The 14,408-nt window shown below is 42.4% G+C and overlaps 1 protein-coding gene across 7 annotated transcripts in view; it reads right to left on the bottom strand.

Annotated features, from left to right (window-relative positions):
- LYPD6B (LY6/PLAUR domain containing 6B) overlaps positions 1–14,408 on the bottom strand; it is a 166,825-nt gene that overhangs the window by 25,411 nt on the left and 127,006 nt on the right. The gene's annotated exons all lie outside the window — the stretch shown is intronic.

Raw genomic sequence — 14,408 nt, 5'->3', positions numbered from 1 at the left:
ATAGAGCATGAGTTGGAGTACGTCTTACTCCATTTGGGGTAAGCGTGACTTACTATCCCATTCGGGGAACGCCTACTGTCCTGACAGACATTAAAGCATTCCCTAATACTCCAATAATTAAAACAGTACACTACTAGCATACAAATAGATAGACAAATGGAACGGAATAAGAACTACAGAAATACTCAAATGCACATGGCAACTGATTATATGATGATAAAGGTGGCTTCGCGAACCAGTACAGCGAGAATACATTTACAAAGTTAAGTTGGGACAACTGGGTGGCCCAGAAAAACATGAGGTTGGACTCATACCTCATACTGTACTCACAAAAAGCAAAGCCATACAGGCCCCAAAAGAAAAAAAATGGATACAGAATGGCATTAGATAATCTTAAGGAATTCCTGGTATAATAACGATATAGAGGTGATATTATAAATGGTCCCTACATACCATTGCTATATATTGACGTGCTTACAAAGAAAGTACTTTGGTGTCTAGGTTTGCTTTAGATATTCTCAAAATGGATAGAAGAATAGGTAAAACAAGACTGAGAACCTATTCCTAATTATCAAAGCTGAATGCCAGGCATTTGGGGGTTATTATACTATTTTCTCTAATTTGTGCATGTGCATGTTGAAAATGTTTCATGAGAAGAAGTTTATAAAAAAGTACCAAAAGAAAATGTAAGGGACTTCTTTGGAGTATGGAAAGGCCTTTCTAATTATGATTTAAAACACAGAAAGTTTTCAGTTAAAGTTTGATAAATTCAATTACATTAAAGAACAATAACTTCTGCATGACCAAAAACAAATCCTAAGCAAAGTTGAGAACAACAACCTGGGAAAATATTTTTAACTTATGGCACAAACAAAACAATGGGTGATCTCACTAATATGGAAAGAGTCAATAAGAATTCAATAAGGAGATTATTAGCAACCCAGCAGAAAAACTATCAAAAAAACATTAACGAACATTTAATAGAAAAATAAATAAAATGGCCTTTAAATATCATGAGAAAAGTTGAGCATCTTTCCAAATAGGAGAAATGTAAATTAAAGATATACTTCATAACCTCCAGATTTTGACTAGTCAGACAGGTAAAAATGTTTTCTGACTCTCTCTTTTGAGGAGACCATGTGAAACCAGTCATTTTCATTTACTGCTGGTGTGACTGTGACCTCTAAAGACCCATTTGGTAACGTTATTAAAATTTCAAATGCATTTGCCCTTGCCCTGCTCCCTTCGGGGGATATTCCAGAGAGTTTGCACACCTGCACGGCAACGTGCTACCATGACAGCGAATGGTCGGAAACAATGCAAGTGGCCATCAGAAACAGCATATGATGCCTGTGCACATGTATGTGCCCATATACACATTATACGTATATGTACACACAATGGAACATGATACAGCTGTTAAAAATGAGGATGTTCCCTATATGCTGCTATGGAAATGTACTATGATAGGGATATTACAGATGAATGGAGATAGATTTAGAACTATGTAGATTGTGTCAACTTTGTGTTATGGAGGGAATGAAATACTAAAAACCACAGTATGTACTTATTCACTACTTATATGGGCGTGAATACACAATGCACAGGAAACAAGTGGGAATGGTGACCTGCGTGTAGAAAGACAAGTGTAATGCACACAGTACAAGGGTGCAGCGGGGGAAGGAGGCTTCTCAGAGTATACCTCATTTCATGGTTTTAATTTTCAATTCATATGATGCATAACTTTTTTAAAATTAAATTGAAACAAAGCATTCAATTGGCTCTATGGTTTATCCATGGTTAACTATAGTAGATTAAAGCTCAATAGTTAAACCTCAATACCTCCTTCTAATGCACCAGGACTTGGAAAATCAAAGAGCAGATGATGAAAAATGGCATCGTTATTTGCCTTTGAAATGCATCATTTGGTGGTAGGTATGAGGGTAGCAGACAATTCACCACCCTAATTATATTTTGCAAACTCCATTGGTAAAGCTCCCTGAGATCTTGGTAAGAATACAGTCGCAGCTATCTGCAAAGAGAGCAGATTAAGAATGTAGGTGAGGAACCCTGCCTGGCATAGCTCAGTGGATTGAGCACGGGCCTGCAAACCAAAGGATTGTGGTTCAATTTCCAGTCAGGGCACATGCCTGGGTTACAGGCCAGTTCCCAGTGGGGGACGCATGAGAGGCAACCATACATTGATATTTCTCTCCCTCTCTCCTTCCCTTCCCCTCTAAAGGTAAATAAATAAAATCTTTTTTTTAAAAAAAGAATGTAGGTGAGAAAGATAAATAGCCAGGAAGCACTGCCTTCCTGCAGAACAGAAGTGTTGTATCCATTCAAGTATATTGTAACTGGTGACTATTAGCAACATATCTCTCTTATACTCTAGACCAGGGTGTCTAATCTTTTGGTGTCTCTGGGCCGCACTGGAAGAAGAATTGTCTGGGACCACCCATTAAATACATTGTGACACTGAATCACAAAAAAAAAAATCTCATAATGTTTTAAGTAAATTTACGATTTTGTGTTAGGCAGCATTCATAGGCATCCTGAGCCGCCTGCAGCCCACGGGCCGCAGGATGGACACCCCTGCCAGACACCCTTAGGTGCTACGTTTTTCATCCCCAATGTCCATTTCTAACTTGCCTCCACTCCAGACCCCAGATTCTGTGTTTAGAAGGATTTATCTAAACTGTATTATCCATTTTTAAGATTTAAAATGCATAATTGCCATGAAAAGTATCTGACCCACATGTAATAACTAAATTTTATTAACACGATATATTCAACGTTGACAAGTGCAAAAAAAATTTATGCATTCATTAGCCACATTGTTTTATTGGTCCTAAATAAACAATTTTTTGTTAGGCTCTTTGAAGTATGAGAAATAGCTCAGCCTCTCCTGTGACCCCATTGGAGGTTCTGCCATCCCAAATTTCAGGCTTTCAAGTCAGTAAGAGGCAGTGGCCGGGAAAGGCCCTCCCCAAATCCCTTGCATGAAGGCTTCATCTGTAAAAAGGGGCTGTAACCCACTCCCACAGGAAAGGATGCAGTGGTTCCCCACGCACACAGAGCAAGCGGGACTTCCTGCTAGTTAGCTGAGTGAATGAGCTAAACATTTTTCCATACTAGGCTGTTTCTCAGCAGTTCAGTTTCCTTACACATAGAATCGAGCATTGAAAGTTGGGGCCAACATTGAGCAAATTACTGAACCTCCCTGTGGCTCAGTTTCCTCATTGTAATAAAGAGAATAACTTAAAAAGTGACCTCGAGTGAGTCAATATGTTTCAAGTACACAGAATAATGTCAGAAAGACAGTACGAACTCAAGAAATACTGGCTACCTGCATGTAACACCTCAGAGGCAGTTTTCAAACTCTCCCTTTGGAACCTGCCTTCCAGAGCTACCTCCTGAGAAGTTACAGAATATCCTGTCACCATTTTCCTTAGACTAATTAGCTGTGGTAGCAATGGAAATTATTTACTTTCGTAACTTTAACTGTACTTGTGCTGAATGATTTACATAATCCTGTAGCTAGGAGGTCCCAGACAGGCATTCCTCTCCTTGGCAAACGTGCTCATCTTCCTCCAAAGGCGGTATTTTGTTCATCACCTCGTGTCTGAGAAGTGGCTTCAGGCTAGGGTTGGGCAGAGAACGTCAATCCCTCTCCCCACCCTCTGTGCCAAGACCTGGAACGCTGGGAAGCAGAGGAAGACACCACACAGCCAAGGGCAGAACCAACCAGCCCACAGTTTGACAATAGCATTTAGAAAAGAAGTCATGGGTGGAGCCCATTGGCAAATGTTAGAAACTGATGCTGTTAGAATTCAGCACCTGGAACCTCTGAGCCTCTACTTTCTGTCCCAAGGGGGATAGTAAACTGTCAAAATCTGGAAGTGACAGAAAATAGTGTTTATAATCACCAGTTTAAATGTGTGCGTGTCTGTCTCCTACAGCAGGAGTCCTCAGCCTCTGGACCACCAACAAGTACATTCCATGGCCTATTAGCAACCTGGACTCACAGCAGGAGGGATGCACAGCAGGAGGTGAGCTACAGGCGAGTGAGCGAATGGTCCCTGGTGCCAAAAAGACCGAGACCACTGTCCTACAGTGTCTCCTGTTAACACTGTGCAAACAGGACAGCAAACAAACTGGGAATGCTGCCCCCAGGAAGAGGCCGCACAGAATGTTACAAAATGCTCCCCAAATCATCTGATCTTCAAGAAAAATGGAATCACACCCAGTGTGCCTGATGGGAAATAAGAGGACAAATGTTTTCCTGGCTACTAATTTGAAAAATATACCTTTGCCATACTCAAAATGTCTATGCAGTATTTCTTTCCCTATACCTTACCTCACTGAAGGTGAACATTTTTAATGTATTCATAGAAATTACCCAACTTACATGTGGGGGCAACTTTGCCCGCAAGTCCCCCCATCCACTACGGATGAAAATGAAACTGCCAAGACATAATCTACTTGGGGAGGAGAGGTGATCAATCTCTCACAGGAGAAGGACCAGGAGCCTTTTCCTCAATGGGCTTTTATTGAGTTCGTTTTGCACAAGAGTACAGGTAAGGATCGAACAATAGATAGTATTCAAAGAACTAAGAGGGCTTATTCTCAGTCAGGGTCTGATAGCTAAAGAGCCATAAAACTTTGAGGAACAAAATTCTTGCTTGGACCCTTATCATTTAAATGAGAGCATTCTAAACAAAGCAGGTTTCACAGGATTTTACATATTCTTTTTTAGGCCTGATCACCCAGAGAACCTGCCCTTTGCAGCACAGGGCTGCACCCTTCCCAGTCATTGGTTTTTAGACTTAAGTGGATTAGAGACAGGAAGCGCTTCTCCCAGACAGAAATGGGGACTCAGGCTATGTCCGAATAGCCAGGGGGCGAGGGTCCATCACTCCCTCTTTGCTGCAGCCCCCCAAGTCCTTCCTTGAAGGCCTCCCAAGTGATTGTGTCTGGCTTAGGTTGCCCTCCCTCTGAGGGGTCTTACCCGTCACTGACTAAGCGACCAAGCTTTGGGGGCAAGGGGATGAAGCAGAAGCAGTGCTGCTGCCAGAGACAAGCTTTGTCTCCTTAGTGGCTCACATTCCAGAGGTCACTCACTCAGCTTTATCCGTCGGGGGCAGTTATAACTCCTGAACCAGAGCGGTTCCCAACACTTATATACTCTAAATAGACTGAACACACATTCATTGATTCAGTTATTCAATCAATATTTATAGAGCATCTACTATAAATGTTGGCATCTTTTTGTTCACAGCCGTAGCCCCAGTCCCTAAAACACAGTTCCTGCTCTTGGACATACAACTTTCCAATGGTTTGTTAATGATTTTCTCCACATGCCCTCATGCAAAATGACCTTTTTTAAGCCAACATTTCTGGAGAGCTTATGGGTATCAGGTACCTAGAAGCAATAATTCATTTAATTCTCACCACACACCTGTGAGGTGGGTACTGTTCTTATCCCCACTATAGAGATGAGGAGTTCAGGTTTAAGGAGGATAAGTAATTTACCTTAGACTATAAAGCTAGTAAATCATGCATAGAAGTTAAATTCAGGTCCAGTTCAAAACTCCTCCATCTTCCTCCCTACACTATACTGCCTTCAAAATTCCTTAAATCTAGTTGGCTATGATGGCTATATTTTGTTTATAATAGTCTCCTGCATTTTTTGTTTGCTGTGATCCCCATTTTCTTCTGTTTGAAGCCTTTCTAGCATCTAGAAAATGATCGTTTAAAAACAATTGTATCAAGTCATGGGACCATGGCAGAGCAGGCTAAGAAATGACAGCCATTTGTACATAAATATTTAAATATAAACACTCCACTCCACTTAGTGCATTATTCAAAATCTGGGCTTACACAAAAAGGTTTCCGGAACTTACCAGCTGCTTCCTTTTGTGATCTCAATGATTCTCACCCAAACAAGACTCAAAGGACCCATCTTCCAAATCAGCCTCCTTATATTTACACCTGGTCACTGATGTCATTTGCCTCTTCTGGCAACTCCAAACTGACTAGAGAAGAGAATCAATGTGCATTCTCTCTAATTGCTTCCTTTCCTTTCCCCAAACTTGCTTTTCACCCCCGCTCAAAACCCCGGAAGCCAAACCCATAGTTCAGTGAAGTGAGTGTGATTAAGCAAATTATGAACCAGCTCAGGGAGTCCCTCTAATTGCTCTCATCAGGGATATTTTTCCTGCTCTGCCTGTGGGCAGCTTGGCTGGCCAGAACGCTCGCTCCCTGTCCCTGGGTGGGGTATCAGGAGATGGCAATCATCGCTGCTCTGTTTCCCAGGTGAATGTGAGACTGTTCAAGTCTAGAGCTCCAAACCCTACTGATTCTTCTCGGTCTCTTTCATGGGCCCACTGAACACACCTTGTCTTTCATCCCTGAGTGCTCCAGAAGCCCATGCCCCCATTCAGACCAGGACATCAGATTCTTCAACAGGAAGAAGAATGTGTGTGAGAGGGAAGGGTCTGTCTACCTGGCTGATGATACACAAGTTCCCCGAAGGCAGGCACCGTCTTTCATCTCTGGGAATGGGCTTAACACAGAGAGGGGGACCAAATGAATGCATACTATGGAATGAAGAAAGGAGGTGTGAAAGTAAAGCTGCATTTTCTTTTAAGGAGCACTTTATGAAGCAGTGAGTTTATTTAATAAGAAGAAAGAAAATACTTGCACAGGGAATGTGCGTATCACATACTATACTTGGGGACACTGAAAAGGTGGGCTAGTACTTAGCACATATTGTACCATTAACTCAGAAGAGGTAAAGGTTGCAAGTCTGTACGAGAAAAAGAAAAAAAAGATAGAGGTTGAAGTACAGTAGAAAAGCATCAAACTGGCATTAAACTGTCTACCAGGAAAACAGCAGAAACAGCAGCAATAACTGATGTTCTAACAAGTTCAATTTGGTTATAAAATCCTTCAAGGAAAATTCCAGAACCTCAGGAATTTAATACCTTAATGAGGCCTCCTAGGTGTTTGTATATTAAAATATGGCCACCCTTGCTTAGGCTTTGGTTAACTTTCCACAGCTTTTGGCAACGGTAGCTCATGAAGTGGGGCTGAGACAGCTGTCAGAGAAGCCGCTCTGGGCCTGGATTCTCCGGGGCCGGCAGCACCGAGGCAAGGAGACCTGGCCACACGCCGCAGCTGTGGCAGCACCCACACTGCAGTCCATGTACTTGGCCTCCTTCGTGTGGGTCATTATACTGAGCTTTGGATTAGAAGTGTCATGTTTTGGCACCATCAATCCAACTTTATCTTTGGGGTTTTTCTTAGCTGAGAAAGCATTAATCAAACACACTTTTTAAAAGGAAAATGCATGTATTGTTTACTCATGGCTAAGACTTCCCCCAGATATCACCAGAACAAATTAATGGTTGCAGACCAGCACTTAGATTTACAATACTGATCAGCTATCACCTTGAGGCTCTGTCTCCACATTGCAAACCTCTGAGGGTTTTCACCAAACTCCATGGCTCCTCTGTGCCCAGTTCTTGATTCAGAATTTTCCCCTCTCCCAACAAAGTTCAATTCTTCCGGAAGCATAAGATACGACACATGTGCCAAGCTTCGGGAAGGGAGGAGGGATCGAGTTTACTGATCACCATCTTAGCCGTACCAAATTAAGTCTTCAGTGCATGTACCCAGCAAGCCCCTGCATCTCACGAGAATTATCACCACACATTTACCTTATTTTTCTGAAGGCATTCTAGTGGTATTCTAGTTATCTAAAAAGTGGTATGGTTCCCTGTGATCCAAAATGAAATAATCTTCATGTACATAAAGAACTATTTGCCATTCACATACAGAAGTGCTAACAGCACTTGCTCTTAAAATGAACAGAACTTAACACCAGCTTATATTCCAGGAATACATTTGACTAGGAAAAGTTGGATGCCAAGTCATGTGGATGTTAAAATATGTCACCTCCTGAAGCCAGCCAAGGGCTCTTTTGCTGTGTTAGACTGAAGCAGCCCCCTCAGCAACGTACTGATGGTCTGGGCAGCATCCTCACTCACCGGGACTTTCTCCCTGTTCACCGTGAACATCCACACGGTTTTTAAAAGGCTCTGCTGAGGCCTGACTGCCAAACTCATTACAACTAGTCCTAGAACTGAGTTGTACCTTGAGTTAATGTTCAAGAAAATATCTCACTCAACTTATGTGCCCTACTTTCAAGGTCTCCCATTTAAAAATCCTTAGACTTTCAATCTTGCTTTAGGAAAACGCCAGAATTTCAAGTACCCTTCTTAATTAAATGCCCTCTACTGCTAGCACACCAAAAACAGTAGATATCAGAGATCAAATCCTATTCAACAAATCTATATGAAGTACCTACTTGGGTCAGCACTGTGAAAAGCACTGTGGAGTTCTACTGGAGTTCTACTTTAAATACAAAGACAATCTTTAAGCTAAAGACCCGGTTAGACTAGATATAACTCAGGAAATGAGTGCAGGGAGCACAGGGCAGAGTGTGATTCATAATGAAAACAAGTGCTACAGGGTACAATAAGTGATAATAATAACTCTTAATCATGCCTTATTATTTAAGAACAAAGCCTGAAAAATAGAGTACTTAAATTAGCTAAGCACATTCACACACAATACTTCTTTTGATTCTTACAGCCACACAGTGAGGTAGACAAGGAAGATAAGGAAACTGTGATCCATAGAAATAAGGGGGCTCGGCCAAGGGCACCTTGCAAATAAGCAGCAGAATTGCAGGTCAGTAGTCCTAGTGCTGCATCCCTGTCCAGCGTCAGTCTGCCTCCTGGCTAAGTACCAGGGGAGCAGGAGGAGGCAGCATGAGAGGACTTGAAGGGTGAGCTACGAAGGACGCTGGTCTTCAAGGGGGAAAGGACCATAGAGAGATGAGCAAAGAGCATGATCACAGGCTCAGAAGCAGAGATTTGGAAGAGAATGACTTACTGAAAAGGGACATTTATTAGAAGGAAGTTGGAGATGGGATCTGATACGAAAATCAAATAATCATGGAACTTACAGCAAGTCGGAGTCTGGAGCAGAGTTTGGGGCTTTCAAACAATGAGGCTACTTTTTGAAGGAGACGGACATGATCAATACAGAGATTAAGAAAATTAATACAGTGTTCGTGTAGAAGAGAAGTTAGAGAGGTGGGGGTGAGGCAAAGAGTCTGGGTTTTTGAAACCCAAGAGAGATGGAGGGAAGCCTGGCATAGTTCTGAGATGTGGAGGTGGGTGCGCTTTACAGAGTTCATCACCCGCATTCATTTGCACATCATTGAGCAATAGCAAAGCTAAAAATATTCCAGCTATAAGAAATAGCACATATAAAAAAGAAGAAAGATCGGTGCTTACAAATTTATGATGGATAAAGCCATTTTAGGTTGGTTGACTTAAAACTGTTCAAATATGCTGTTGCCAGAATTCAGGGCTGACAAAGGTAACATCACCTCCGTTTCAGGCCTTGGTTTAGTGACCTCCCGCCTCAGCCAGCCCATCGTCAGGCTGGACTCAGGTGGCCCCACAGGCCTGCTGCAGTGCCAACAGATGGAGGGGATGTGAATGGCATCAGGGGCACTCCAAGTTCCTCACCCATACCTACATGGAAAGAGGTCTGATTTTGTAAAATTGCTTTCATTAAAATAATTTGAGAAAATTTCATTTGGGTAAAGGGTTCCATAGTTTCAAAAGCTGAAAAGCCACTGTTCATGCCCCACCTCAGGCACAGACATATGTAGGGATCAAGACAGAGAGGTGTAGTGCCTGGCTCAAGGTCACATAGGGGTGAGGTCACTTTGGGGGCATTTTCCACCGCATTAAACTGGGAACTAAACAAGCTTTTGCACAGCAAAAAGAAAAAACAAAATGAAAAGGCAACCTATGGAATGAGAGAGAAAATTTACAAATCAATATCTAATAAGAAGTTAATATCCAGAATATATAAGGAACTCACAACTTAATAGCAAAAAAAAAACCTGATTAAAAGATGGGCAGCCCTGGCAGTTCAGTTGGTTGGAGCATTGTCCTATACACCAAAATGTTGTAGGTTCAGTCCTTGTTCAGGGCACACAGCTAGGCTGTGGATTCGGTCCCCACCAGGGCATGTATGAGGCAACTGATCAATGTTCCTTTCTCACATTGATGTTTCTCTCCCTCCCTCTCTCTCTAAAAATCAATAAACATCCTCAGGGGAGAAGTGGAAAAAATGGGCAAAAGGCTTGAATATGCATTTTTCCAAAGAAGGCATACAAATGGCCAACAGGGACATAAAAAGTTACTCAGCGTCACTCATCAGGAAAATGTAAATTAACGCCACAGTGAGATACCACTTCACATGTTCAGAATGGCTATCACCAAAAAAAGAAAAGATAAGTAAGTGCTGGCAAGGACGTGGAGAAAAGGAAACCCTTTTACACTGTTGGGAATGTAAATTAGTGCAACCACTAGGGAAAATGTATAGAGGTCCCTCAAAAAATCAACAATGGCCCTGAGTGGTGTAACTAGCGGACTGGGCATCATCTTGTGAACCAAAAAGCTGCCAATTTAATTCCAGGGCAGCCACATGCCTGGGTTGCAGGTCAGGTCTTCAACTGGGGGCATGCGTGAGGCAACCAATAGATGTTTCTCTCACACATCAATGTTTCTCTCCCTCTGTCTTCCTCCCTTCCCACTCTCTAAAAATGAACAAATAAAATCTTTTTTTAAGTTTGAAAGCATTAACAATTGAATTCCCATATGACCCAGCAATCTTACTTCTGGGTATAAATTTTAAGAAAATGAAATCATTATCTCCAAGAGACATCTGCACTCCCATTAATGCACTGCAGCATTATTCACAGTAGCCAAGATATGGAAACAACCCAGTCGAATGAGTAAAAAAAATATGATACATATATTTTTCCCTTAGTACGTATGTGTAGAATATTACTCAGCCATAAAAAAGAAATCCCACCATTTGAGACAACATGAATGGATCTTGAAGGCATTCTGCTAAGTGAAATAAACCAGGTGGAGGAAGACAAACACAGGATGATCTCATGTGCATGTGGATTCTAAAAAAAGTGAAAATCACAGAACCAGAGAGCAGAACAGCACTTGCCAGGGACTGGGAGTGGAGGAAACAGAAAGATGCTGGTCAAGGGCTCAAGCTTTTGGTTGTAAGATAAATAACTTCTGGGGGTCTGACTGACAGTATAACGACTGGTGAATGATACTGTATTACACACTTAACATCTAAAAGAGCACATTTCAAGTGTTCTCACCACAAGATAAAGATAACTACGTAAAATGAGAGGTGTTTAAATATCACTGTGGTAACCATTTCACAGTGTTTACATGTACCATATCATCACATTGCACGCCTTAACAAAATTAATAGAATTTTGTCTATTTGGTCAATGTTTCTTCAATTAAGCTGAGGGTAGAGGGGTGGGGGAATTTGGGCAATGAGAACTAAGAAAACAAAAATCATTTAATGCCCTTTAAGCTCGCAGTCTGGGACGCCCTGCAGGCCCTTTCCTGTGCCTGGTGCTGCAGGGCCAGTCTGGCCCCCAAGTGGGTCAGCACCGGCAGCAAGGACCCAGCTGTGGGTGCGCATGCGCGTGCGCGCCCCCGGGCATCCTGGCTGGGCCTCAGAGCAGCAGGGTGTGCTCCCAGAGCTTGTTGCAGGGTTAAGCCTTCTGCAGACAAATAAAACATAGAGTACTTCTAATGAGAAAAAGGTCTAGTTCATACTTTTCTCCAACTCATTCATGCTTCAACACTTGCTTATCTTTTTTCTTTCACTTTAGTCTCCTTTTAGAGGCCAGGACAAATCCTCCCCCCCCCCCCAAAAAAAAGTAACCCTTAAAAGAACACCAACCCACCACCAACAAACAACAAGGCGCCACTTTAAGAAGGGGCTCTGTGTGCCTTGGGGAAGATAAAGAGGTGCCGCGGGCTTGGAATTCTCACTGTTACCGAAGAATTATGACCCAGCAGCAGAGAATCATTAAATCTGCTGGTTTCACTTGTATAACAGCATATAATATTGTACCTGCTCCTGCGCTGCACGCTGAATCAGGAAGTTTAGGGGGGCAAAGCCCAGCAGAGCCCCTAGGAAATCCGTCTTTTTGTATTCCAATCATAAAAAAGTCTTCCCCTCACTTTTTCATACAAGGTCTACCATCACCTGAACCACGTTTATCGAACAAAGTGTCTTTCTCAAAGCTAGAGCATTTCTCTTCTTTGACAGCAAAACTGATTAAATCTTCCCAGAGAAAAGTTAGGCAGACCAGACCCCACCTTCCTGCCAGTAATGAAAGGACAAACTCTCCAACTCCAAGGTTTCCTTTCCTTTCTTATGGTTAAGAAAAAAATTAAAAAGTGGTACAATTTTGTAGAATACTTCTATAGGTGTCTCCATTTTAACGTAGGTTGAAAGATTTCTTACCAGTTTTGGGAATTAGCTAATTTAACGGTAAGAACTCCTGAACTAAGTATGTTACTGGTTGTAAGTTGAGGGAAACTGAAGTGAATACCGATGGTATGCCTTCCCTGGCCTGACTGACTGCGACCATTTCAGGACAGAGAATTCTGAGAAAACCGTGACTTTGCTTAGTGACATCAGTGGCCAGAGGCATTTCCAAAAAGAGGTGGTAAGTTACAAATTCACAGCAGCTCTCTGTGAACTGATTAGCTCCTCCATATTTACAATGCCCAGTTTTTTAAATAACAAATCCAGATGACCTTTCCAGCACTCAGCAGCACTGCGAACAGTAATTAATACACCCCAGTTAGAAACCAGGGTGGGGCACAATTGTATCTATGGCGTATGGGCCGATCTGAGCAATACAGCCTGTTTTTGTCAGTCACCCTCGTCAGAAATATGAAATATCCTTATAATAAGTTACACAGCTCTCTGTGCCCCGTGAGCAATTCACTAACACAAAAGCTCCAGGTTTTACAACGGTCATCAGCACAGTGTGCTGCTGAGAATTATTGACACTAATCTGAGAGGCAAAATATCTTGTGTTGCCTTTGAAAGTCATCTGCATAATTGAAGCACTTTCTAATCGCCGTGGAAGACCCATAATTACGCCAGGAGAAATTGAGGCTCTCTGATTTCCCGGTCTGGTAACTAGATGCACAAACTTCCCTTTAGATTCTTCTGGAACAACAGTGCTTAAGCATCACTGTGGGGAGGGAGAGCGGGCCTCCCAGCATGCAGTGCTCTCTAGCCAGCTGCTCGGCAATGATTCTAAGGTCACTTATTCAGATGAAAATTTTTTCCTCACCCCCAAACTTGGATATTTACAAAGTGGCTAATGAAGAAACAACAAGTAATCTCCGACCATTGTAATAGATAAGAATGAAAACTGACAGATGTACACACTTCTGTTCTCGAGCTGGATAAGATGAGTAATTTCCACCCCACCGAGTTCTGCCGGGGCTGCCTTTCGTCCCATCTGGGGAGGTGTAAAGCATGCTTTGTGCAGGCTGGCCTGGCCTTCGATGGATTTACTGAAAAGACCCACTGGCTAGACTGCATACAGGGATACACCATTTGTTAAGAAAGAGAAGAATTTCTACCACCAGGTTTGGAATTCTCACTATTACCAAAAAATTATGACCTGGAAGCAGAGAACCATGAAACCCCTGGTTTCACTTGTTCAACAGCATATAACGTACCTGTTCCTGCACTGCCCACTGAATCAGGACCTCATCAAACAGAGGTTTGGCTTAGAAGACCATGGTGGCAATGTACTAGTGTCAAGAGGAAGGCATTAAAGATATTCCTGAAGATTCAGGGAAAACAACGTCAAAAAGCAAGGTGAGCTAGCTGCCAATGTCGTTGGATGTTGTCAGACTCTGCTCTGTGGACCGGGCGTAGCTTCGGTCACTTCAGTCTGTCCAGTGCTCAAAGGACAGGCCACACAGGTAGCACTGCGTAGTCTCATCTGGGAGGAGTGGGAGAGGGTAAAACTGATGTGGAGTTAATTTTGCATTGCCTTCTAGATTACAGTGGTGACAAAATGCTGTCTTCATTATATTTTACAACTTCAATAAAGCTCTGATATTATTGGATGGCAATAAAGGAAAAAACAATGAACAACAGTCTGTATGTGACAGTCTATATAAAAAGTCTGGGGCTGGAAGTCTAATTGCTTCTCAGCCTGAGTATTTAAATCTCCAGCCCCCGGTGGAACACAAGTTTACACCAAGGTGGAGTGTATCCTGAATTTAACTGGAGTCAGGGAAACCTTGCTCAGATCTTGAACTTTGGCTCTGACCAAGGGAACTGATTAGTTCCTGAACTAATTAGGATCCTGAACTTTGGCTCTGCTAGGAACTGTTTAACCTGAGCAGGCTGCTTAACTTCTTAGAGTCTCGGTTTCCTCATCTATAAAACTG

Source organism: Artibeus jamaicensis, unplaced genomic scaffold (assembly GCF_021234435.1).
Source record: "Artibeus jamaicensis isolate MK-2021 breed Jamaican fruit bat unplaced genomic scaffold, CSHL_Jam_final contig_603, whole genome shotgun sequence".
NCBI lineage: Eukaryota > Metazoa > Chordata > Mammalia > Chiroptera > Phyllostomidae > Artibeus > Artibeus jamaicensis.
Note: the sequence above shows the minus strand (reverse complement) of the source record. Positions and strands in the feature narration are given on the sequence as shown.